General features: G+C 35.8%; 1 protein-coding gene across 4 annotated transcripts in view; it reads right to left on the reverse strand.

Annotated features, from left to right (window-relative positions):
- The window catches only part of Znf652 (zinc finger protein 652), a 76673-nt gene that overhangs the window by 45771 nt on the left and 3327 nt on the right, over positions 1-27575 (reverse strand). Inside the window, exon 2 of one of the 4 annotated variants that reach the window (XM_078042196.1) lies at positions 5861-5926. The exons of the other annotated variants lie outside the window; for them this stretch is intronic. The gene's annotated coding sequence lies outside the window, so the exon portion shown is untranslated. The remainder of the gene's footprint in view (positions 1-5860; positions 5927-27575) is intronic. 4 annotated transcript variants of the gene reach the window in all.

Genomic DNA, 27575 nt, shown 5'->3' on the forward strand with positions numbered 1-27575 from the left:
AAATAAATTTGTGGGCTTTGAATATGTTCTGTAAAGTAGAAGTTACAGAAACAAAATTTACAATGAAAAAAGGTTCTGTGTCACAGTAGCAGAGGCATTATTTATAAATGTCCTTCATTTCCAAAGGTGTTCACAATATCAATCTAGAATACACTAGGAAAGCTACAACACTAACATGCATAAATCTACTTTACACAAACAAAACCCTCAAATGATATACAATACTGGGCCATATTTTGGATAACCACTATGTTCTTAGATGCCTACAGTAAATGGTTGAAAATAACTAATTTTAATGTAATTTCATCTAATAAAAATTTAATGTTGAAGAATTATTTCTAAGCAGTCCATTTAACCCATTCTCTGTAAAAATGGATTGAGAAATGCCTGTCACTTTTAGTTTCAAACAAAGCTTTTATAAAAATAAAATTTCACTGTAGCTTTTTACATGTGCATTTAAATGAGGCTGCTATTGTGTTTCTTTGACAATATGCAAGTGCAGCTACCAGAAGAGGGTAAGCAAGGAGCTCCTCCTAGGTACTACCTAATTGCTATCAATCCTCAACAATTTCCATATTTCCATGCAAAACATCAAAACTGTGTGTATTACTTATCACACAGTCTAAGCAACCTTAACTTTCATCAATGAGTCCACCAGGCTCAAAGAAATCAACCACTAAGCAGAACCTACATGATCACAATGCATTTCAAAACATTTTCTATTATTCAATTCTATTCCTAAACATCATCTTTGAGTAGAAATGTAATTTAAACAAAGGAGCTGTTTTGTTTTGTTTTGTTTTAGTTTTTGGTGGACACAATATCTTTATTTGTATGTGGTGCTGAGGATCGAACCCAGCACTGCGCGCATAAGCGAGCTACCGCTTGAGCCACATGCCTAGCCCAAAGGGGCTATTTTTTAAAGGAAGGTAATGTTATGTGTATATTACCATGATCTTTTCCACTAAAATCTGGCTTAAATAAAATTCAGTACCCTTAAAGATGATGATGATGATGATAGAAGGAAAATAAATCAGTAGAATAGAAGCAACTGGATCTGAGGGAGGAAGGAGAGGAAGCAAAGGAAAAGTACTGGGAAATGAGACTGATCAAATGATGTGCATGTACAAATATAGCATAATGAATTCCACTATTATGTATAATTATAATTCACAATAAACTTTTTTTAATAAAAATCACCAGAACATATCTATAAAACACACACACACACACACACACACACGTACTGGGGATTTAACTCAGGGGCATTTAAGTGCTGAGCCACATCCCCAGCCCTTTGTTTTATATTTTGAGACTGGGTCTTGCTAAATTGCTGAGACTAGCTTTGAACTCACAATCCTCCTGCCTCAGCCTCGTGAACCAATGAGATTACAGGCATGCATGCACCAGCAAAACAAATATATTTATCTTGAGAGAGCTCAAGTCTAGCCACATGACCAAAAGTTGTTTTCTGGAATGAGATTATTTACTTTTTTTTTTTTTTTGGCACTGGGGATTGAACTCAGAGGTACTTTATCATTGAACTACATCCTCAGGGCTCTCTTTTTTTAATTTTGAGACCCCGCATCAATAATTTGTTAAACTTGGCCTCAAATTTGCAACCCTTCTGCCTCAGCTTCCTGTGTTGCTGGGATTACAGGCATATTCCACAATGCCTGGCAGGAATGAAATTTTTTAATACAGTAGTTCATTTCAAGATGGCTTATATGATCCTTGATCGCTGTTAACTCTAATAGACAAAATATAAGTTAATAAGAAAAACCAGACTTAAAAGGTCTGTGACCCTTCCTTTTTTTTTTTTTTTTTTTCCTAACTCTGAGAGGTATCACCTTTGGGTAGAACTGAAATGTATTCATCAGGCAGGTACAGATGTTCATACTCTGGCTGCCTATCACCTCTCATGAGAGATATCAATCTTGACTGGATCATCAGAAATCTGAATTAAAAACTCATGTAGAAAATGAAAATAAGAAACACCCTCATTATATTCTTATATATTACAAAAATTTTTTAAAAATCACAAATATTTTAGATGTATGAATAACATGAGGAAATGTTGAAATTTTAAATATAGTTGATCTACACAAAGTCAAAGGGTTGCTATTGCTTTCTCACTAACAAAGAAAGTTTTGATACTTCAAAAAGTAACACTTTAAGGGCTGGGGATGTGGCTCAAGCGGTAGCGCGCTTGCCTGGTATGCGTGCGACCCGGGTTCGATCCTCAGCACCACATACCAACAAAGATGTTGTGTCCACCGAGAACTGAAAAATAAATATTAAAAATTCTCTCTCTCTCTCTCTCTCTCTCTCTCTCTCCTCTCTCACTCTCTCTTTAAAAAAAAAAGTAACACTTTGAAAAGATCTTAACAGTCTTAAGTCAAAAAGTATACAAGTATACAAATATTTTTGTTTTCAAGTATAGATACTTGAAAACAAAAATATTTGAAACCAGATGGGAAGATTTAATGCAAACCAGAATGTACCCAAAACATGGCTAATAGAAAAGGACAAATTGTTAACACACTACTTGCATTTTCTTTCCAGAAAGGTTGTATGTTTCTTTCCTTAGCAGCAATTCTAAAAACTTTTTGAGATTCTTTTGAAAATTACAAATTCTCAGCCAGGCAGTGGCACACGCCTATAATTCCAATGACTCAGGAGGCAGGAGGATGGCAAATATAAGATCAATCTGGGCAACTTGGTAAGACCCTGTCTCAAATTAAAAAAAAAAAAAAAAAAATTTCTTTTTTTTTTTTTTACCTTATTGATTTTTTTTTTTTTTATGAAGTAGAGATGTGGCTCAGTGGTAGAGTGTCTCTGGGTTTAATACCCCATACCAAAAAAAAAAAAAAAGGAAAAAAATATTACAAATCCCTTCCTACAAATAAACACAAAATTTTAATGCTGTTTCAGGAGTTTTCCCATTTTCAGACACCCACCACAAATCCCCTAGGGACCCAAAATCCAGGCTAAGAACTGTCAGAGAACAGACCTTACCCCTCCTTATTTGTGATGTATATTTAGATGAAGTTTGCAAATGAAACTTTTCCTTCTCTCCCTATATTTCTATTCTCTGTATCTCTACAGCACATATATAATAAGAAATGAATTAACAGAATAAAAAGCTTACAGCTATAAACAGGAATGTCTGTACAAGGTCTGCAGATGCTGTCTGTTTTTAGGGAGGAAGCATAGAAGAGCCTCAGAGATTAGTATGAATCCCAATATGCTACTTAACCAGCTATGACCTTGGACAGATAAATGGAATCTTTGTGTTCCCTTATAAAACTCAAATATGAGTGCCTACACCTCTAAGGGCTGTTTCAAAGACTTAACTGATCCCATAGGTCCACTTCCTTCCTTACAGAGGAGGCTTGCAGTGTTGGCTCCTCTCCTATTTGAGAAGATCTTTTCCTAAAGAAGTTATAAATTTTGGATGGCAGATCAAAGGTTTATGTAATTTAAATTTGTTGCAAACATTGTTGCACAAGGAACATGAGGCAGTAGAAACGAGGGGAAAGACTAGAAGAAAGAGAAGTTTTAGAAATGAAACAGTCGAAGAAAAATATAAATAAACTGAACTTTATAAAATTAAAAACATTTGTGCATCAAAGAGCACTATCAACAAAGTAGAGACAACACATAGAATGGGGAAATTTTTTTTTAGTTGTAGATGAACACAATACCTTTATTTTATTTATTTATTTACTTACTTTATTTATTTTTTTGTGGTGCTGAGGATCAAACCCAGGGCTTCACACATGCTAGGTAAGTGCTCTACCGCTGAGCCACTACCTCAGCCCCAAGAATGAGGAAAATTTTGTAAATCATTTTCACAAACTGTGTGGCAACAGGTGACCAGATGAATTAGACAGATTAGTCATTAAAAAATCAGCATAAATTGTAGAGCATTAAATGTCAGTGGTGGAAGGGAATTCCTTGAAGTATGAATCCCATAAGGAATTAATCCCTCATGGCTCAAAAAAACTGAAACATAACCTGCCCAGCAGCATTGGATGATAAGTATCTAGTATCTAGACACTAGTATCCAGATTAAAATGGGGAAAGGAACTGAATAGACATTTGTCCCAAGAAGATACACAAATAACCAAAGATACAGGAAAGGATCTCAATATCAGTAGTCATTTGAGAAATATAAATCCAAACCACAATGAGATACCATTTCATACCTACTAGGATGGCTATAATAAAACATTGTAAAATAACAAATATTGGCAAGAATGCAGAAAAATTTGAAGCCTCACATATTACTGGTGGGGATATAAAATGATATACAATGGAAAGATTTGGCAGTTCCTCAAAAAGTTAAAAGCTACCACATGACCCAATTCCAATTTTAGGCATATACCCAAGAGATCTGAAGATATTACTATATGTTCATACAAAAACTTGAACATAAAATTCATAGCAGCATAACAGGCAAAAAGTAAAAACAATCCAAATATACATACTTCAGCTGGATATGTATAACTATACAACTGAAGACTAACAGCCATAAAAAGGAATGAAGTTCTAATGCATGGTACAACATGGCTGAGCCCTGAAAACATTTAAGTGAAAGAGGCCAGACACAAAAGACCACATAATCATATGATCCTACTTGCATGAAATGACCCAAATAAACAAATCCATAGAGGCAGAAGTAAATCAGAGGCTAGAGGCTAGGACGGTATAGTGAGTGACTGCTAATGGGTTCTAGGATTCTTTGGGGGCAATTGAAGGTTCTGGAATTAAATACTGGTGACAGTTATACAACCTTGTGAATACACACAAAACCTGCACACTTTTTAAAAAGGTAAGTTTTATAGCATATGAATTATATCTCAATAGAAATAAGTAAAATGACACTAACAGGCCAAAGGTGATCTGAAGCAGTTAAATTATGTGAAAATAAATTATGATAAATATGACATTCTTGATTTACTGGCTATATCATAAAGTATAAACTAGCCCAAACAGCTCTGATGCAATGAGACAGAAGGAAAAATAACATCATGGGTGTATGGAGAGTCAGAGGATCTCAACAGGCTCTATTTGGGGCTCTTCCAAACTGCTGGTAGGTTCCCTTTCTAGCCTTCAGTTTTTTCAAACATAGCTTGAGGAATTCCCTCCCATCACTGACATTTAATGCTCCACAATTTGTACTGACTATTGGTGACTAATCTCTTGCCTATTTTATCTGGTCACTTATTGCCACACAGGTAATTCCCAATCTGTTAACATTAAGAGCTATGACATATTTCCCCCTCACCTCACTTCACACTGCCATACTTTCTTTTATTGCTCAAAAATATATATATTGCCTAAGAATTTACATTTTGGCCACACTGTTTATTCTTTACTAACAAAAACGGTCAATCATAGTGTCTTGGTTAAACTGTAAAGTGTTCCCATGAATTCCATTTGATTCTTTGAACATAAAATTAGCTTATAAATCTCAGTTTGGGGACACCTGGGTAAAGGGAATAGAACATAGTCTTGAAATAAATTTGATCCCTACTGGGATTGAGCCTACAACCTTATCCATGGAATAGGTAAGTTTTTCCAAAAACAATATTGGGTTTATCATACTTTCTTAAGGAGAAGAGGGAAGTGACCACACTTAACACTATTTCTTGGATGATTCTATTCAATCCTCTGCCTTAATCAGAAGACATCTGAGAGCCAAGTATGGTGGCACATGTCTGTAATCCCAGCGATTTGGGAACCTGATGCAGGAGGATCACAAATTCCAGGTTAGCCTGGGCAATTTAGTAACACCCTGTCTCAAAAAGGGCTGGGAGGGCTGGGGATGTGGCTCAAGCGGTAGTGCACTTGCCTGCCATGCGTGCGGCCCGGATTCGATCCTCAGCACCATGTACAAAGATGTTGTGTCCACTGAAAACTAAAAAATAAATAAATAAATATATTTTTAAAAGGGCTGGGGATGTTGTTCATGGTAGAGCAGTTATCTAGCATGTGCAAGACCATGGGTTCAATCCCCAGTGTTCAAAAAAAAAGGCATTCAATCAAGTACCAAATAGAGCATAGAAGAAATTCATGAAAATGAAGCCTTAGTTAACTGGCATATCCATTTGCCACTTCTCTCTAATCATTCCTTTCCTAAAAATGAACATAATAGGTTGAATAAAATAAAGTCTGGTAACATTGCCACACTGTCAAAATTAAATGCAAATGTGCCCAACTACTCCATAGTTAACACAGAGCAAAACTGTACTAAATAAAGATGTTCAACATTGGGTGTTGGTAAACTGATCCAATGGATCCTGCCTACCTTTCAGGAAGTGCAGTTGAACACAGAGAAGAGACTGATTCCTAGAATTTGGCTCTAGCAAGCTATATCTAATGAATCTTCACAGGACATCTAGAATTTCAGAGTCTTAGAAGTGGTGATGGGACTGTGTTACTAAAACTGATGCTAGGCACAAAGGGGCTTGTATGTAAATGCCCATGTCTTCCCTCCCCACCTTAGAGAAATCAACTGTTTATTCTTTTCTGATATAAAGGTGAAGTTTATAGATAAAATGGGTTTATACAATAAACATTTTCTATTCAATTCCTATATTCCATCCATTCATAAGCTTTTACTACCATCTAAATATAAAGTTCAAAGAATCTAATATCAGGAGATGTTGCCAATTTATTCCTTCAAATAATTATGGTAGTCACCCTATATCACAAGCTTAAAAGTTGGTAGGTAAATAAGACTTTATACACACACAAAAAGTCACAATTACCAAATAAAACAAATGTTGATTTTTTTTTTTCAAAAAGGTGGCACATGATTATTTAAAGGGTCATAAAGGATGTAGATTGGACATGCTATGGAATGCCATGTGAAGAGACTTGAGCTGGGTCCTGAAGAATGGGAGAGATCTGAAAAGATAGAAAGGATATTAAAAGACATGTTATGCTAAGGAGAGGACTCTATGAGTAGAGATGTCATGTTCACGATTAAGCATAGTCTGTTTAGGGGGTGAAGATACAGGCCTACCTAAAGAAATCATACAGGACATTATCACCTTATTATTAGTAGGTGATAAAGTCATAAAAGTAGAATAGGGACAGGAAATAGAGACTTTTTATTAGAAGGCTGATAAATATGGGTACCACTGACAGTGGCAGAGAGAACAAGAAGAGGAGATGAATAGAATCTGCTCTTTAGATGTGAACGGGGAAGAAAGAAAAGGATCACAGACAATTTAGACAATTAGAACTTCATACCTATATTTAATGGGAAAACATAGGCGGAGAGATAAGAAGGCACATTATTTTATTATTTTAAAGATAATAAGCCTCAAATTCAGAGATAATACCTAATTCTGTTTTTTGCATAATAACCAGATAAAGTTTTTGCTAAATATTGCAAAAATTTATTTACAATGATAACCACTTTAAAAGTTAAGAGCAAACCTCCTTCAAGATTGGACATCTCAGCCAGGTGTAATCCCAGTGACTTGGGAGGCTGAGGCAGGAGCACTGCAAGCATGAGCATAGCCTGAGAAACTTAGCAAGACCTTGTCTCAAAATAAATAAATAAATAAATAAAAGGGTTTAGGGATGTGGTTCAGTGGGAAAGCACCACCAGGTTTAATTCCCAACAATGCAAATCAAATCAAACAATAAACTCCTCACTTTATGTTTTTAACATAATTTCTCACCTTCCCTCCATAAACCCCAAGTACCAGCCTTAAGAATATATTCAGTGTTCCCCAAACATGTCATATAATTTCTGTATACCAGTCATCAGTATACCCTGCCCCTTTGGCCCTTATGTCCCTTGCTATCAAATGAATTTCACTAATCCTTCAATAATTAGTTCAAACACCACCTATCTTGGAAGGTCTTTATGAAATTCCCCAATTCCTGTCACCTCTTCCTTATATGTGTGTTTCCACTCTTCTGTTCTATCTCTATTATACTTATCATTCCATTTTGTATGAAAATTGTATGTATACATTTACCTTGTGGGGGAATGGTTTAGAGATGGGATCATTATCAAGTTCTGAACAATGGAATTTAAGTGGATCTACTGAGAAGCTTCTAAGAGATCTTTCTTAACTCTTAAGAAGCAATGGAAGAGACAACTACCCCTTTCTGCTAGATGTCATCTTGCATCCATGATGAGAGGTGACCACAGAAGAAGGCAGACATGTTTAAGCTGGCAAAGCAGAAAGGTGGAAGGAATGAGTCCCAAATTATACTGCTAAACCACAAATTTAAACCAATTCCTAGACTAAGTCATCTTGTTACTGGTGAGGGTAAATTTTCCTGTTTTCAAATAAATTTTAGTTGTATTTTCTATTATTTGGAGCTCAAAGCATCCTAATTTATATAATAATGTTTGAGATGCAAATTAGATATTTATGTAGAGTTGTCAAGTAGTCAAATGTAAGAGTCTCCTAATTAGAAGTCAGGACTACAATTATATAGTAATGGTTAAAGATAATTTAAGATTTTTTTCAAATCTACAGTGATGCAAAAGTGATATAAAGTCATTAGAAACATTTCACTGGAGATATTACCACTGGAGTCCAGTGGTAAAGCATTTGTTTAGCATGCACAAGCTCCCGAGTTTAACCCATTGCACCAAAAAAAAAAAAAAAAAAAGTTATTTTGAATTTTGACCTTTCCCTGGACTACAGGTATGCAGATAATACATTCTTGTAATGCTGGGCAACAACAGCAAGTTGCATCTCTCAGTCAGTCACACAAGCACAAAGGGAAACAACACAGTCCTATGTTGCTAAGCAGAGATGCTCAGTAGGTGAGGTGCATTAAATGCAGTTTCACTTATAATATTTTCAATCTACAGTGAGTTGTTCATCAGGACCTAATGCCACTCTAAGTTGAATAGTATTTATATTGGGGAGACATCAGCATACAGAAAATATATATATATAATTGGGGACTAGGAAGGCAGGTAAATAGAGAAATGGGCAGAACACCAAGCAATAGTGTACTCCAAGAATAGAGGAGAAAGAGCTACCAAAGAAGAGAGACAAAACTACCAAGGAAGAGAGAAGAAATTAACAGTGAGGCCAAATAAAAGTACTAAATTATAGAACACAGAAGACAAGTGATTAAAAACAAACAAACAAATTATATATATATATTTTTTTTTTTTTAATTTTCAGGAAAGAATTGGTCACCTGTATCAAATGCTGCTAAACAATGAGGATAGAAAAAAAATGACCATAAAATATAGTACCAGAATAATTTCTTAACATGAATATCCCTTTGTTCTACCAGCCTCTTCTCCCTGGGAGAATGGGAGTCTTGTGTTAGTTAGCAAAAGGGTCAAGGTTGCCTTCTGGGCCCACTAAACCCTACAGAGTTAAGTGTGGTGAGGACAAGACAAAAGGTGATGATCAGCAGAGGCAGAAGGACATAAAATAGAAAAAAGGTATGAGTTTGGCTTTTAAAGATAGGAGAGCATTGAGCATATTTAAATGTCAAAGGGAAAGATCATTTCTTGCTATAAAACAACACCACTGAAGAAAAACATCTTGGAATTCATTAAAATAGATTACTTTTAAGATTTCAAAACTTATATGTAGCTGGGTACAGTGGCACACACCTGTAATCTCAGTGGCTCAGGAGGCTGAGGCAGGAGGACTGTGAGTTCAAAGTCAGCCTTAGCAAAAAGCAAGGTGCTAAGCAACTCGATGAGACCCTGTCTTTAAGTCGAACACAAAATAGGGCTGGGGATACAGCTCAGGAGCCCCTGAGTTCAATCTCCAGCACCCCCAAAAACAAAAAACAAAACAAACAGAAAAAAACCTTATATGGAGAAGAAAGAGTATGATAAAGGAATAGCTGTAAACTCCACCTCACTTCAAGCCATGTCATCCAAAAAGAAAAAGACAATACATTTAAAAAAAAAATTTTTGTAGTTGTAGATGGACAGAATGTCTTTATTTTATTTGTATATAGCGCTAAGGATCAAATCCAGTGTCTTGCACAGGCTAGGCCAGTGCTCTGCCACTAAGCTACAGCCCCAGCCCAAATACACTTTTTTTAAGAAGTAAAAAATAGTAAAGGAAAAATGCCTAGTTTCCTCTTGATAATATAAAGATGATTCCAGAATTAAAATATAAACTCAAAGTACTAAAATTTTGATAAAACTCAGATATTTTAAAAGCTAAGGAAATATATATTCTAGCTACATAAAACCATTTTTTAATACCCTCCTAAAACACTGTCTTTAATACTTTCTCAAAACTATTTTTTTGTTTTTACTAAAGATGTATGTTATCTTGAGATAAGCTTTCTATAAAAGCTTGTGTACAACAACCACATAAGAAAATAATAAAACATTTTAGGTTCAATTCAGGAAATTCTAAAATTTAAAACCACTCCCAATCAAAATATGACCACTTCAAAGAATAGGGGATAATTTCAAAGACAAGACCAAAACAGCTTTTGATACAAACCACTGCATGTTGCAGAAGCAGTAACCTAGTTTCATTCTGAGTGTAGGATTTGCTGCTCTCAAGAGATCTGCAACTTTCGAGCAAGGTTTTTTTCATTAAATGCCAGACAACAGGTAAAGCAGTTGGGGCGGGGAGCAGGGGGAGGGGGACTTCAATGGATCAACACATTTTCATGCTGCAACATATCTCTACTGTAAGGGAAGAAAAACATATTCCCCATGAATATACACATCACATTAACAAGTCTCCATTAGTTACTGGTAACACAACACTAAAATTTTAACACAAGGCTGAACTACAGAATGTGTGGCAGTTTAATAACATGCAGTTTAATGACATGATGTGTGAGGAGAAAAACTCCTCATCACACAAAATTATTCTTGGCTATTTGCTCCATGGCACAATAATTGCTCAGTAATAACCTGAGCTGGGAAAACAGATGGAAGACATTTGAATATACAAAGGTTTCTTCCACTGGAATTCTTTTTTTTTTTTTTTTTTGGTGGTGGTGCTGGGGATTGAACCCAGTGCCCCATACATACTAGGCAAATACTCTACCATTGAGTTACAGCCCCATTCCTTTCAAAAAATTTTATTTTAAAACAAGTTCTAAACTGCCCAGGTTGACCTAGAACTTGGGATTCTCCTGCTTAGGACTCTTTAGTAGCTGAGATTACTGGAGTGAACCACCATGCCCAGCTTTCTACGTGGAATTCTTAATCATCTTTTCCCAAAATATCATTCTCTATATTGCATTGTGAATAACTGCATATTTCAGTAAGGCAAAAGCCCCAAACATTCATATTTCTGAATATGAATGTAAAACAATATGTTCATTCCACTATCTCCCCATAAACTCCCAAGAAGTTACTTTTAGGTTATAAAATAATTAGCAAGACTACACACATTAGACATTTATATTTTAACTGCACCAGAATATCTAAAAAATGAGCCTATGAGCAGCAAAGGCACCAGCCCAGACTCCTGGCCTGCAGACAAATGAGTAGGTGGAGGAAACATTTATGTGGGGAGATGATTTTTATACAACGTCTTTCTTAATCTAAGAAAACCACAACTCTTCACAACATACGTCTATAAATAGATGCAATCAGTCAAAAAACTTAGTAAATGTATTGTTTGCTTGCTTGCTTTTGTTTTAAAATACAATTTGTCATAACTCAATTCCAGTGCATGGTTAAGGTAGCCAAGCCAATGATGTGACCAAACCTGTCTGGAGATTGGGGATTTATGACTAAGTCTAATTCCTCTTCATCTATGAATGTTAAAGAAAATTTTCTATTAGTGATATGGATTTTTAATGTAATATCTTTAAATATATTTCCTTTTCCAAAATCAAAGCACTTTCACACTAGTTCACACTCACCCAAATTTTCTAACACTACTTTTTGGTAACATATTATTTTAGGTACTGAACGTTGAACCCAGGGTTGCTTTATCACTGAGTTATATCCCCAGCCCTTTTTATTTATTTCTATTTTTTGAGACAGGTCTCTCTAAATTGCTTAGGGACTAAGTTCCTGAGGCTGGCCTTAAACTTGCAGTATTCCTGCCACAATCTCCTGAGCTGCTGGGACAACAGGTGTGTGATACTATGCCTGGGTTTGGTAACATTTAAAGTATGTAGCTGGAGCAAACAAAGATAGTTCTTTGTTTTGTTACCGGGGATTGAACCCAGAGATGCTTTAACACTGAGCCATATCCCCAACCTCTTTTTATATTTTATTTAGAGATAGGGTCTCACTGAGTTGCTTAGGGCCTTGCTAAATTGCTAAGGCTAGCTTTGAACTCATGATCTTCCTGCTTCCGCTTCCCAAGCCACTGGGATTACAGCGTGCCCCATAAGGGCCTGGCCCAAAGATAGTTTGGTTATTTTTATTTTTATTTTTTTATTTAATATTTATTTTTTAGTTGTAGTTGAACATAATACCTTTATTTTATTTATTTATTTTTATGTGGTGCTGAGAATTGAGCCCAGGGCCTCACATGTGCTCTCCTGCTGAGCCACATCCACAGCCCCATTTTATTTTCTTATTTTGAGAGAGGGTTCCACTAAGTTGCTGAAGATCTTGCTCAAACTTGCAGTTCTCCTGCCTAGCTTATATTTCACTCTCATCACTCAATGAGGGACAATTATCCAAGGGTTCAAGGGTGAGCAGAAGAACCTTTCAGATAGTTTTCTAAATCTGCTGTACATGAGTTAACAAGGATTCTCTTATTCAATGTTGTACTGCTGTCACCTACAGTAAAATGGTCTGGAAAACCAGGTGAAAGCACAGCCCATCAGCATAATACTCCCCATCAAATGTAAGCCCACCTTCCTTCTCTGGTTTATTCCTTCCACCCTGAATCAACAAATACCATGTATCTTCTATTTTAAACTACACACTTGCACATTTTATTACTTCTAAAACAAGAATGCCAAATACTTTCCTTCTTTTCTGAGAGATTATTGATTTCTTTCTTTTATATTTATTTTTTAGGTGTAGATGGACACAACACAATGCCTTTATTTTTATGTGGTGCTGAGGATTGAACCCAGGTCCTGCCCGTGCTAGGCAAGTGCTCCACTGCTGAGCCACAATCCCAGCCCCATCTTTTCTTTCTCTCTCTTTTTTTTTAGTTGTTGATAAACCTCTATTTATTTATTTATATGCGGTTTTAAGAATCAAACCCAGTGCCTCACACATGCCAGGTCAGTGTGCTATTGCTGAGCCCCAGTCCCAGCCCCCAAGATTGATTTTTAAGTTATTTTATGATCAAATCTATAAAAGAACCAAATAAAGCGTAGCCTGAGTGAGGCTGTAGACCTCACGTTCATTTTGGGACTGCTTTCTTTCCCTTACCTCAATATTTAATGATCCAATAAACTAAGCTTCATTTCTTGAAATTATCCTGTTCTTCCTATTCTAATTACTAACAAGAACCCCAGTTCAGGCCCTCATCACCTCATATTCACACAATTATAATACTCTTTCTGCCTCCCTCTTTCAAACCATGCTACACAGAGATTTTCAAAATTTGAATCATGTAACTCCCTAGCTACAAAACCGTCAATGGTTCCTACAGCAATGAAATAAAGTACAATTCAGAAAGCCTCTACCACCTGAGCCCAATCTTAGTTCCAAAATTAATCTTCTCCTTCCCACCTAATGTCCCCATGCTATTTATGCTACTCATCATGCATACGATGGCACTTTCCACCTCTAAAATCTTGTCATTCTTTCCTTCTACCTAGAATATCTTCCAAACCCCCTATCACTATAATAAAATCACAGCCATCCTTCAAGAACTAGCTCCAGTGCACTTTTTCTTGAAGCCTTGCATGACTGCCTGCACAGAAGGGATTTCCCCTCCCAAACTTCCTTTTTGTTGTTGTTGTTGGTACTGGGGCTTGAACCAAGGGAAGCTAAATTACTAAGATTGGCCTTTGAACTTGTGATTCTCATGCCTCAGTCCCCACCACTGAGTTGCTGGGATTATGGGTGAGTGCCACCACACAAAGCACCCCTTCAAAATTTCTGTGACACAGAGCTGTCATCTAACATAAAACATCCTAAATTGCACTTGTTTGTCTACAAATGGTATTTCTCCCACTACAAGCTCTTTGAGAGAAAGAAAATAAATTTATACTTTTTCATTAGACCTAATGCATTGCTCTGCCCAGAGGCACTCGTGAAACATGCAAAAGTTAGGACCACTTTACTATTAGTTCATTAATTTAACTGACATACAGGACAAATGCCATGTCTTCCTTCCGCTTTGCCTCCGCAAAAGGAAGATGTACTTCAGATCTAGTGTGTGCTTTCTCATGTTACTGCTCTGCATTTTTGCTGCTTAGAATACAAAAAAGAATTTTTTCAGTTTTTTTTAAAGTGGTATGCTAATGAAGGAATACTTTAAGAATTCCCTTTAACTGTGAGGAAAAGTGATTTTTTAAAAAGCATTTTTAAAAATCTTTATTCTATTTATTTATTTTTATACAGTGCTGAGTATTAAACCCACTTTCCTTATACATGCTAGACAAGTGCTAAGCCACAATTCCAGCCCTGGAAAAGTGATTTTTAAAAATGCCAATTCCTGCTGGGAATGGTGACAAAAGCCTGTAATCCTAGCAGTTCAAGAAGCTGAGGAGCATCATGAATTCAAAGCCAACCTCAGTAATTTAGCAAGGACCTAAGTAACTCAGATCCTGTGGTTAAGCACCCTTAGATTCAATCCCTGGTACCAAGAAACAACAAAAAAAGAAAAAGCCAATTCCTTCCTTCCTTGCCATAAACTAGAAATGATTTAAATATAGTGAGTTTGTGTGATGATTTGCCCAGAAGGAATTCTTCACATTAGAAAGTGCAGAGTGAGCCCATGCACAGTAGCATAGGCATGTAATCCTAGTGACTCATGAGGCTGAGGGAGGAGGATCTCTTAAGTTTAAAGCCACCCTCAGCAACTTAGTGAGGCCCTAGGTAACTTATTAAGACCCTGTCTTAAAATTAAAAATAAAAAGGTTGTGGATGTGAGTCAGTGATTTAGTGCCCCTGGGTTCAATCCTACCAAAAAAAAAGAAAGTGTGGAATGAAAGGTGAAAGGTACCCAGCTATTACCCTATCAAAACCTACATCTTTTTCTTCTTCAAGAACCACAAAGATATTTTTGTTTGTTTTTGTGTAATACTGGGGATAGAACCCAAGGATGCTCTACTGCTGAGCTACATGCCCCATCCTTTTTATTTTTTATTTTGAGGAAGGGTCTCAATAAATTGCCAAGACTGGACTTTGCCAAGGTTGGTCTTGAACTTGTGATCCTCCTGCTTCAGCCTCCCAAGTGGTGGGTAGGACTACAGGGGTGCGTTACCACACCTGGAGAAATTAAGATAGTGAAACCATCCGGCATAAGACACTCTTCTCTACCACTCTCAATAGCTAATTTCCTTGTAAACAGTAGGAAATTTTCCATGTGTCCTGGAGATGGGGGCTTGTAACTACGCTAAAAAGGGTACCACTGTGCAAGAAACACACTGTAGATGTTATAAATCTCATTTCCGCAAAGAACACAAAAAGGGCGGGGAAAGCTCCTCAGCCCTACCTTAAAATTGCCTTGGGCAGAACTGTGAATGTCAAAAGATAATTTTCAAAGATATTAACGTCAAAGATAACTTACATTTGTTTAAACAAATACAGACATCCAGATACAGTACATATAGTACATATACAAGTATGATATATATAATGACTAAAATTAATTTGTGAACAGGTATTGAAGCTTAAATATACAGTTGAAAAGCTTAATGTGTTTCCAAATAGAAAAGGAATACTTGTTGAAGACTAATGAAATCTGATAACTCTGAAGTCTAGTTAATAGTAGTATGCCAATGTAGGTTTCTTAATCCTAACAAACAAACAATGGTTAATGAAAGACTGAATCAATAGGGAAACTGGATAAGGACTACATGCTACTCTCTGCAACTTTTCTATAAATCTAAAATTATTCAAAAGGTATTTTAAAAGAAAATTTACAGCACTACTATAGATACTTTAAATACTATATTTACTTTAAAAGATTTTCTCTTAATTAAAAAAAAATCAGATGTCTTTATCAGGTGATTTTTCTCAAAAGTAGATTTGATTTTTAATGTTTTTTTTTTTTTTTTTTTAAAGAGAGAGTGAGAGAGGGGAGAAAGAGAGAGAGAGAGAGAGAATTTTTTAATATTTATTTTTTAGTTCTCGGCGGACACAACATCTTTGTTGGTATGTGGTGCTGAGGATCGAACCCGGGCCGCACGCATGCCAGGCGAGCGCACTACCGCTTGAGCCACATCCCCAGCCCATTTTTAATGTTTTTTAAAGCTTTGATTTTTTAAGCAATGTCAGGTTTACTTGGTAAAGTCTATCAATTAGCAAGTGGGCTTGGTTTTTCACCAGAATCCATGTACAAACATGTGTAAATATGTCTTATGGCATAAGTCCCAAACTGACTAATGCCAAGATAACCTGACTGATTTGGGCATAACAGGCATGGCCAGCTATGTCTCATGACACTATGTGAATACAGAACCACCTTCCTGAGAGCTGTTCAGCACTATTTTCCTACCTGTAAGGTGTATATACTTTCGGACCCAGCCACAGAATTATAGTTATAACTAATTTGCCACTAGAAATATATAAAGATTTGTGTGTGAGGACATTTATTATAACAACAACAACAAAAAAAAAACCTGAAACAAAAAATGGCCCATATAGACATAGGCATTGTTATGGTTTGGATGTGAGGTATCCCCCAAAGGCTCATGTGTGAGACAATGCAAGAAGGGTCAGAGGAGACATGATTGGGTTGAGAGAGTCTGAACCCAATGGGTGATAAACTGAGTGGTAACCGAAGTGGTAGAGTATGGCTGGAGAAGGGTGGTTATATATATATCTATATATATATAGATATATATATATATTTGTATATATCTATACAAATACAGAAATATTTGTATCTGGCAAGTGGAGTCTGCTTCCAGACTACCACGTTAACTGCTTCCCTCAGCCACTCTCTCCCACCAGGATGTTCAGTCTCACCTACAGCCCTGTGGGGCCAGCCTTCGATGGACTAAGACCTCTGAAACCATGAGCCCTCAAATAAATCCTTCCTCTTTTACAATTGTTCTAATCAGGTCCTTTAGCTACAGCAGTGAAAAAACTGACTAAAACAGGCATGCTATGAATCCATCTGAATATGATACAGATTTACATTAACTGACACAGAATTATGTCCACATATGAAAAAAAAAATTAAAGTGTGTAAGCCAGGTGTAGTGGCCTATACCTGTAACCCCAGAGGCTCAGGAAGCTGAGGCAGGATCATGAGTTCAAAGCCAGTCTCATGAATGGTGAGGTGCTAAGCAACTCAGTGAGACCCTGTCTCTAAGTAAAATACAAAAATAGGGCTTGTGATGTGGCTCAGTGGTTGAATGCCCCTGAGTTCAATCCCCGGTACCACCCCCCACAAAAAAAAAGATGTGTGTAAATGGGATCATATAATCTCAATATGCAAAACCATGAATATACTCACGCACAGGTATACTCATTGAGAGATGTCTCAGGAGAACAGTAAAGATAGGGAGGGGGATACATTTTTTTCATATTTTTCTATATTCCTTAAAAATGCATTTGTAATCTTTTAGAAAAATAATAATGCTATTAATTTTTAATGTTACTAGAAACAATCTGTTTAATACCCAAATAAGACATTAAGGACAGTAACTAAACATACAATTTTTAAGTGATTCCTACTAATGACAAATAGCAAAATATTTATTATTAAACTTACTGTAAATTTTAACCCTAGAAAGCTAAGAAACATAAAAGTATCAGACACCAGCAAAAGGATTCTAGGTTGTCAATGTGAACTGCAACAATAACAATATAATTTCATCTTAAAGATAGATATGATTACAATTTTATTTTAACTCCAAAGGACAAACTATAGATATATATAAGGTTACTTCATATGGATTCCATTTATAAATATACACCCTGCTGATAATGTTTGTACTTTAGCTGAAAAGATAAATCAATGGATTCTTTTGCACAAGTAAATATAACTCTCTCTTCCTCTTACCAAAGATTCTTTCTGTATCAGTGAATTTGGGAGCTGAGAGAACATAATGCATCCAATATAACCCTATTACATAAAAGACAAGGAAATGAGAGGCTCATCACAGTTAAAAGGCAAGGCTCCTGTAATGGCAGAACTGGGCTAAGAACCCAGAATCTGATCAAGGTTCAAAATTAATTATTTCTATATACCTATTAGAATGCAAAATGGACAAAAATAAAATATTAATAATGACACATGCTGACAAATACGTGACTGGAAATGACTGGAACTCCCCCCCCCCCCAGTACTGGGGATTGAACCCAGAGGTACTCCACTATAGTGTCACGTCCCCAACACGGTCTCAGTAAGTTGCTGAGCCTTAAACTTGTGATTTCATGCCTCAGCCTCCAAGTCACTGGGATTACAGATGCCTACCAGCGTCCCCATCAACTGGAACTTTTCATATTTCCGGTGGGGATACAAAATAACACACCCACTAGAAAACAGTTTGGCAGTTTGGGGTAAAGTTATATACATACTACATGATACAGCAATCTTACTCTTAGGTATCTACCCTCAAGAAATGAAAATATATTTACCTCAACACCTGCCTGTGAATGTTTATAGTAACTTTGTTCACAATCACCAAAAACTGGAACCAATCCAAATGGCCTTCAAATCGTGATTGGTATTCAATTAGCGATACATTCATATCATAGAATACTATTTGGCCATAAAAAGGAAAAAAAGATACACATCAAAACTTGGACAAATATAGGGCTGGGTTTGTGGCTCAGCGGTAGAGTGCTCGCCTAGCACATGCCAGGCCCTGGGTTCGATCCTTAGCACCACATAAAAATAAATAAATAAAATAAAAGGTAATAAACAAACAAACAAACAAAAACCTTGGATAAATATCAAAGGCATTATTTTTAGTGAAAGAAGCCAGCCTTGAAATGTTGTATACTTATCCTTATTTATATAACATTCTCCAAAAGACAAGACAATAGTGACAGACAGTAAGTAGCTCAATGTTTGCAGGATAGAGGGCAGGGGATGGGCTGAATACAAAAAAATAGCAAAAGGGGATTTGGGGGATGATGGAGCTTTTCTGTATCTTGACTGCAGTAGTGGTTACACAAACCTACATATACACTAACATTCCCAGAATTGTATGTAAACAAAAATGTCAATTTACTATTCATTGATTTAAAAATGTAAAGCAATTACTCAGTCTCTGGTTTCTAAAAACCAGAAGTATTCATGGGTTTAAAATTTCTTCTCTTTAATTTTTCAATTAGTAAAATAAAATGTTTTAATGGGTCTTTTCTTTAAAAATCTCTGTACCAAGAAAAAAGACACTTAACTTGGGAAATTAACCTTACCTCACTTTGTCTCTATTTTCCTACTGGTAAAATGGGGAAAAAAATAACACCTACCACCTCAAAGGGTTATAAGAAAAATGAATTGTAAATACTATATAAAGGTTTGTTAAATAAATATATTCATATTCATACACACTGCATATGCAACTTCAGGTATAGAAATTTAGAAATTTTGTCCTTCTGGAATACTAGACTCTCTGTTCATTGTTTTTGTGTTTGTTTGTTTGTATAATGAAGATTAAACTCAGGCACTCTACCACTGAGCTACATCCTCAGACCTTTTTATTTTTTTATTTCAAGTCAAGATCTTAGTAAGATGCTAAAGGGGGTTATACTACAGAGTTTAAGAAAATCTCTTTCTACATATTCATTGGCTCTATCAATTTTACTTAACATAATAAACATTAGACAGTGTATGCATGTTATCTGTGCACAGATGTTATGCGTGTGTTTAGCAATGACAGGTGTACTATCTCTGAGAAGACCATAGCTTCAAATGTTGGGCAAAATGGGATCCAACTTAAACCCTTTCCAGATTTTCAGGTTTTTAAAGAATTACCCCTCTATATGGAATAAGGCCATAAATATGATTTTTATCACTCTCTTGCACCCTTTTTAATCCAGTAAACATTTATTCAGTATCTACTTCACGAAGATACATTTAAAAAAAACACTATATAAGGTCATGTTTTTTCAAACTGCCTGTCCCAATCAATTTTTCTAAATGAAACCAAACTAAATAAAAACTACCATATTGTCTCACAGATAGTGATACAAAGTTTTTGTTTCAGATGTGGGTGTAAACTTAAGTGAAGAGTGTATATGCATGTTCCGATTCTTTCTACAGATATGGCCCAACTGCTAGGACTACTGCTAGACAGAATTAAACACATATCAGCTCTAGATTTGGAATAGCCCAATCCTGCAGCAGTTAGCTGCTGTGGGTCTCTCAGTACTCAGTGTACCACCTGGCTTTAGAGACCTAAGTCATCTTCAAAGATCTAACTTTCCATATGAGGTGATGAAAGGACTGAAGAGAGACTGGAAGGCGGAAAAAAACATCTCCTGGATATGGATTATCACATCTGACAACATGGAATGGATGCACAATTGCTTACTTCTTTACCACAATCTTACAGGAAGAACTTTGCCATTTAAAATTAGGTATTTTCGGGCTGGGGATGTGGCTCAAGCAGTAGCGCGCTCGCCTGGCATGTGTGCGGCCCGGGTTCGATCCTCAGCACCACATACCAACAAAGATGTTGTGCCTGCCGAGAACTAAAAAATAAATATTAAAAATTCTCTCTCTCTCTCTCTCTCAAAAAAAAAAAATTAGGTATTTTCTTTCTATTATGCATGAATATTCTAATATTTAATTTTAACATTTTCTCACTTTCATCCCCTCCAATGGTGGGGGATTAAACCCACAGCCTAATATCTGCTCCAAGAAGGCAATTTTTTTTCCTTAACTTACCATATTATGCATGATTTAATTTGTGTGTGTAGTGTGCTGGGGACAGAACCGTTAAAGAACCAACAATTTTCTCTTAGAATAAAGCAAGATCCACACTAGGATCACAGAAGATTATCTGCTTTTTAAAAAGTAAGTCTTTGCTATATTTTATATATATATATACACACACACACATATAATCTTTCTTTTTGTGAATACCTTTTACATAAAAGCTATATTCCAAGATAATTTGGTTTTACCTACTACGGAACAATAAATAGCCTGTTTTGGGCTGGGGATGTGGCTCAAGCGGTAGCGCGCTCGCCTAGCATGCGTGCGGCCCGGGTTCCATCCTCAGCAGCACCACATACCAACAAAGATGTTGTGTCCGCCGAGAACTAAGAAAAAATAAATAAATGTTAAAATTCTAAAAAAAAAATAAAATAAAAAATAAAATAAATAAATAGCCTGTTTAAAAAAAAAAAAAAGATGACTGATGCCCTAAAACTTATACTAAAGTCTTCATATTTAAAATTCTACTACTATTTAGAAAATTACCCAGCTTATTTCTGCTCTAAATGAGATAAATTAGCTGAGTTTTGTGTAAATCTAACAAAGTCAATGCTAAAATTGTTACCTGCCTATACCTCAGCTTAGTCGCTAGTTGCTTTGAAACGAGATTTCTCAGCCAGCACTCTAGGTGATTCTTGATGGTGAGTGTTGTTCCATGTGCTAGAGAATGCTTAGCAGTATTCTGCTCCTCTACTCACTAGATGCCAGTAGCATCTGGAGGCAAAATTAACTGTGATTGAGAACCACTGCTTTACGGTCTCATACTTTAATCATTACTTCCATGTTTTGGGGATGGGGGTACCACTGCAAATAAAGGAAAAATTTTTGATCAAATGCAGTTTTTCATAGGAACACTGATGCCTCCACAGTTATCAAGCTGCAGGGCTACATACAGTTATATACCATCTTCTTTGGTTGACAGGTCTACCAAATCCTAAAATATTCAAAACAAGTTTAACTAAAGTATTCCATATTATAACTTGTTTAGAACTTTGGAACTCCAAAAAAAAGTTAAATATGTGTAGTTATAAAATTTATATAAATAGTTTAATAATTACCAGTGCAGGCAGGATTGTGATATACATATATATATGAAATATCATAAGAAATACTTAACAATTACAAAATCATATCTTTTGGGCATTATAACTTTTTATTCATTATAACTTTTTATTTTCTTTTTTGAGACAGACTTGAACTCCTGGGCTCAAGGGATCCTCCTGCCTCAGCCTCCCCAGTAGCTTGGGCTACAGGTCCATGCCCTAGATCAGGTGTTGAAACTATTTTAAAGACATTTTCTTGGGCTGGGGATGTGGCTCAAGCGATGGCGAGCTCGCCTGGCATGCGTACAGCCCGGGTTCGATCCTCAGCACCACATACAAAGATGTTGTGTATGCCAAAAACTAAAAAATATATATTAAAAAAATTCTCACTCACTCACTCACTCTCTCCTTAAAAAAAAAAAAAAACACATTTTCTCTCATATTTAACCCCTCTTTTTTTAAGGATAGAAGAATATGGGGTTTGGTCTTAGTTTACACTGGGATTTCTCTTAATATTGTGAAAATCTAAGAATAGACCCCCAAAATAGTTGGAAGTTATTTTGTGCAACTATATATTTAATTTTTAATTTAAAATGGACCATTGAAATTTTCCTATAAATCAGTTAAGGGATATATTTTAAATTTAAATTCTTAATAGGCATATACCCTGTTAAGTGAAAAAGAACATATAATGAACAGAGCAGCATTACTGATGATAGCCCCAAACCAGAAATAATCCAAACTTCCATCAATAATAGAATTAATAAATAAATTATAGTACATGCATATAATAGGGTATTATTAGTTTCATAGAAAAACTAATAATACTAATTTCTCTTTATGAATACCTTTTATATATATAAACCTATATTCCAAGATAATTTGGTTTTACCTACTAGAAAACTATAAATAGCCTGTTTAAAAAAAAAAATATGACTGGTGCACTAAAACTTTATACTAAAGTCTTTATTATTTAAAACTCTACTATTATTATTAGTTTATTATTTATTTACTATTATTAATTTCATAGGAAACTAATAACAAAATCAGATACAAAAGAATACATGCTGCATTTATATAGTACATTTATATAGAGTACATGTTGCTTATATAAATTTACAAAAGAGATTGAGGACATACTCAACAGTGGAGCATAAGCTTAGCTGGGTCCCCAGCACCAAAATAAAAAAATAAAAAAACTTCCATAAACCAGGCAAAACCACTTTATAATGATACGGGATATGAAAACCATTTGGAAGAGCAATAACTAGGAAAGGACATGAGAGGCTCTGGAACTTTAATAATGTGTTTCTAGTTGGGCACAGTGGCGCACACTTATAGTCTGATCTACAGGGGAGGCTTGAGTCCAATAACTGGAGGCCAACCTGGGCGACATAGTGAGATCTCACAAACATTTGTTTCTTGGGCTGGAGTTGTGGCTCAGTGATACAGCACTTGCCTGACAAGTGTGAGGCACTAGATTCGATTCTCAGCATCAATATAAATAAGTTAATTAATTAATTAAAGGTTCATCGACAACTAAATATATTTTTAAAGAATCTGTTTCTTATTATAGATGCTGATTATATAGAGAAAATTCACTAGACTGCACATTTATGATGCCTCTACTTTTCTGTGTGTACTGTGATTAAAATTTCACTTATGGGCTGGGGATGTGGCTCAAGCGGTAGCGCGATCGCCTGGCATGCGTGCGGCCTGGGTTTGATCCTCAGCACCACATACCAACAAAGATGTTGTGTCTGCCAAGAACTAAAAAATAAATATTTTTAAAAAAAATTTCACTTAAAAAAAAAAACATATATCAATACACACACACAGAGTGTGAAACATGTGACTCCAATCCAGGTTCCTTATCATCCAATTTAGCTTGCAACAGAAGCTGGTATTATCAGTTTCTTATAAAACTAGTAAGTTTCTTGCAGTTATTTTATGATATACAGGATAATCCTCAAATATATTCACTCTCCCATAAAACAAACAGTTGCACACTCTACACTGTCTGTGCCTTTTTTTTTCATGAACACTTTAGAGATCTTTTCTATAGCAATATACAGTGTCTTCATTAATTTTTTCAGCTATGCAATATTTATCCTATTGTTTGAATTTAAGCTGTTTTTAAACTTTTAGAGTTAACTTTGATTTATATAACTGTATTTTTTTTAAATGGGGGGATGCTAGGGATGTAGCTCATTGGTGGAGTGCTTGCCTATCGTGAGCAATGCCCTGAGTTCGATCCTTAGCACCATAAACAAAACAAAACAACAGAGAAAAATGTGGGGCTCCCTACAATGAAGAACTTTCAGGAAAGGTAATTTCAGATCTCATAGTATATTAATACAGAAAAGTCCCTGGTCATTCCAGTCATTTTTCCAAGGTAAACATAGATTTATCCATTCAATCAAGATCAGAAACATTCCTCTCCAGCAAAAACAAAACAAAAATCCAAAATTACCATGTGTTTCAGTGTTCATAAGTCATTGATATTACTTTAAATACATTAAAATGACACATTCAAAAGGGTGAAAAACTTTCACAAGGTCCTAGTTATAAGTCTTCTCATTTTGTAGGTCACACAGTATAAGTAAAAAATTATGCTCCATTGAATAACAAAAAAGGAATACAAATTCCAAAGCTGAAAATTATAAATGTTATATTTTGCACTAGCATTAATGACAAAAGGAATCAGAGAGACACTGTACATCTTTGTTTAACCCTCTGATACCACATGCACAGTAAACATCAAGAAATTAGGCTAGGGCTGGGGATGTGGCTCAATCGGTAGCGCGCTCGCCTGGCATGCGTGCGGCCCGGGTTCGATCCTCAGCACCACATACAAACGAAGATGTTGTGTCCGCCGAGAACTAAGAAAAAATAAATAAATGTTAAAATTCTCTCTCTGTCCCCCTCTCTCTCTCACTCTCTCTTTAAAAAAAAAAAAAAAAAATTAGGCTAGAAGCCATTTTTTCCCTCTCTCTTCTACCCTTACAATCTGTTCTTGTCACACACTCATTGGTTTATCAAAAAAAAAAAAAAAAACTGACAAGGCAACCAGCCACCCCAAGCTTAGAAGAAAAAGCACCCCACCTGCAAAAAAAGTTTACTTATCAAAATGTTTTATAATTAAGGAAAAAAAAATGTAGTCCAATCATCCAAATTTTGTTTTATTAGTCATTCTGGGCTAGTATGTAATTAGTATATATTCTGACCAAGATTAAGTTTTCAAAATATACTGCAAATTCTAAGGTGAGTCAAAGACCATTGTTTGCCAATCTTTCTTTATCAGTTTCCAATACTAGTGACTAACTCTTTCAATAGGCAAGCCTTTAGATAGCTCAATAGTAAAATAAAATAAGGATTAGCAAATTCCTTTGAAATAAATCCTAAGGCATTTCTGATGTGTCTCCCTTATCTGAACAGTCTTTAGGTAAATCTTGTGGGCTTAGAGACTTATCACAACGCTTCGAAAATTACAGAATAACTTAATTCCATAAATCCAAAGAAATTCTATTTTTAAAGTTGTATGTACTACATAAACTACATACATTGAATGTACATTTCAAAGTAATTAGTCTTTTAAATGATATTTTTAAAAGGAAAAAGGGAATGTCTTATTACCTGAAACTGTCTTTAGGATTAAAAGAAGTGGCTAGAAACACCATCTTTAGGCCTAAAACAGAGTCAATAAAATCTGACAGGTAAAGAAACCTTACATTTCCTTTCTTCCCCCACCAAAGCAAAAATGTACAAAGCAGGGCTGGGGATGTGGCTCAAGCGGTAGCGCGCTCGCCTGGCATGCGTGCGGCCCGGGTTCGATCCTCAGCACCACATACCAACAAAGATGTTGTGTCCGCCGAAAACTAAAATAAATATTAAAAAAATTCTCTCTTTCTGTCTCTCTCTCTCTCTGTCTCTCTCTTTAAAAAAAAAAAAAAAAAAAAAAAAATGTACAAAGCACTCAAACCTGTAGCCCAAATAACAGTTTATTATCAAAACCACAAAAAAGCAAAGGAAATTCTATAAGAGAAATGAAACTGCTACATAAATAAACAGATTAACTAAAACAAGCAACTGATGTCTTCACTGATTCTATTAAGCACTTTAGAGTTTGCATTAACCATGAAAATTTATACTAGTCTTTGCACGTGATTCAACTCTAGACGCAGAACTCATTGAGATATGTTAACGTCCAAAACACTTCTTTCACCACATAAGCTTTGAATAGGCTTAAAATAAGTACAGCCTGTGAACACTGTAGGAATGTGCAGCTATGTTTAATTGTCTCCCCCAAGTTCAACCATCCATAAAGTAAGAAATCAAAGTTCCAATAAACATCACACCTGCAAGACTTAGGTATGCTGCAAGTCCAATATTTGCATTTTTTCATCATCCCAAATCTGCACAAATGAAAGAATGCCAAATCATAGCACCGGACCTCTAAATCTTGTCTTAATCCAAAATGATCTGTAGTTTCACTCTGACGTGTCTGTGTTCTACCATTTGTTGAGTTCCTAATATGAATACACACCAGGAACTATGCTAGGAGATCGTAAACATTTATATCAAGTCCTCAAAACAAATTTCATTCTGCTGATGAGAAACTGAAGTCAGAAAAGTCAAGGTGATATGTTCAATGCCATAAAGCCTGTAAATGGTGTAGGTCGAATTGAAAGCTAGTTTTACCTGGCTCCAAAGAACCATCTCCTTTTAGCTAATGACACTAAATGCAACACCAGTTTGCCTCTATCAAGGCTAATTCATGTGATAACCAACTAAAATGATGACAATAGCTATCTAAAACAGTAGCACAAGACCAAGGAGTTATCAATGAAGAGATGTAGTTACCTACTTCCGAATAACTAGTTCAAAAGGACATGATTCAAAATAGAAGACCATCCACTTCTTTTTTTGGGGAGTGAGGGGAGTCTCTCAACTGACTTTTTAAAACAAGGGAAATGAAACTCAAGAGTATGAGTATATTCACATTTTTGGTAAAATTATCTACAATCCTAGAGAAAAGTGCGACTTTTTTTTTAACAATTCACATTATAGTTTACTTTGACAGACTTCAGCCACTCAAAAATAAAATCACATCAGTAGCATTATTAACCAACTTTCTTTTCCCTGCAGACTTGAAAATTATTTTCTTACCACACCACAAGAGTACTTCCCATACTTAGAGCAGAAATGGAAACAGCTCTGGGTGTTGAATCAGATCTTGAGGCCACAGTCACAAAGAGTAGGTGCTGTTTCCCTTGAGTAGGAGCTGCTGATCTGAAACCTCCTAAGGGAAGGGTGTCTGAAGAGGAGTGTTGGAGAAACTGAAGCAAGCTGCTTGTATTAATGAGGACGAACTGCTGGCACCACTACTTCTTAAAAAGTATCTCACTGCTATGCAATTGTTTTCCAGCTTCCAAGCCCTGAAGCTGGCAGGGAGAGAATGCTGTTCTCACGGCCACATGCGTTATATGATCAGCTGCTATATGGGCATATGGTTTTTAACTAGGAAAATGATTGGTTAGAAGAA

The sequence above is a fragment of the Ictidomys tridecemlineatus genome, chromosome 3, assembly GCF_052094955.1.
Source record: "Ictidomys tridecemlineatus isolate mIctTri1 chromosome 3, mIctTri1.hap1, whole genome shotgun sequence".
NCBI lineage: Eukaryota > Metazoa > Chordata > Mammalia > Rodentia > Sciuridae > Ictidomys > Ictidomys tridecemlineatus.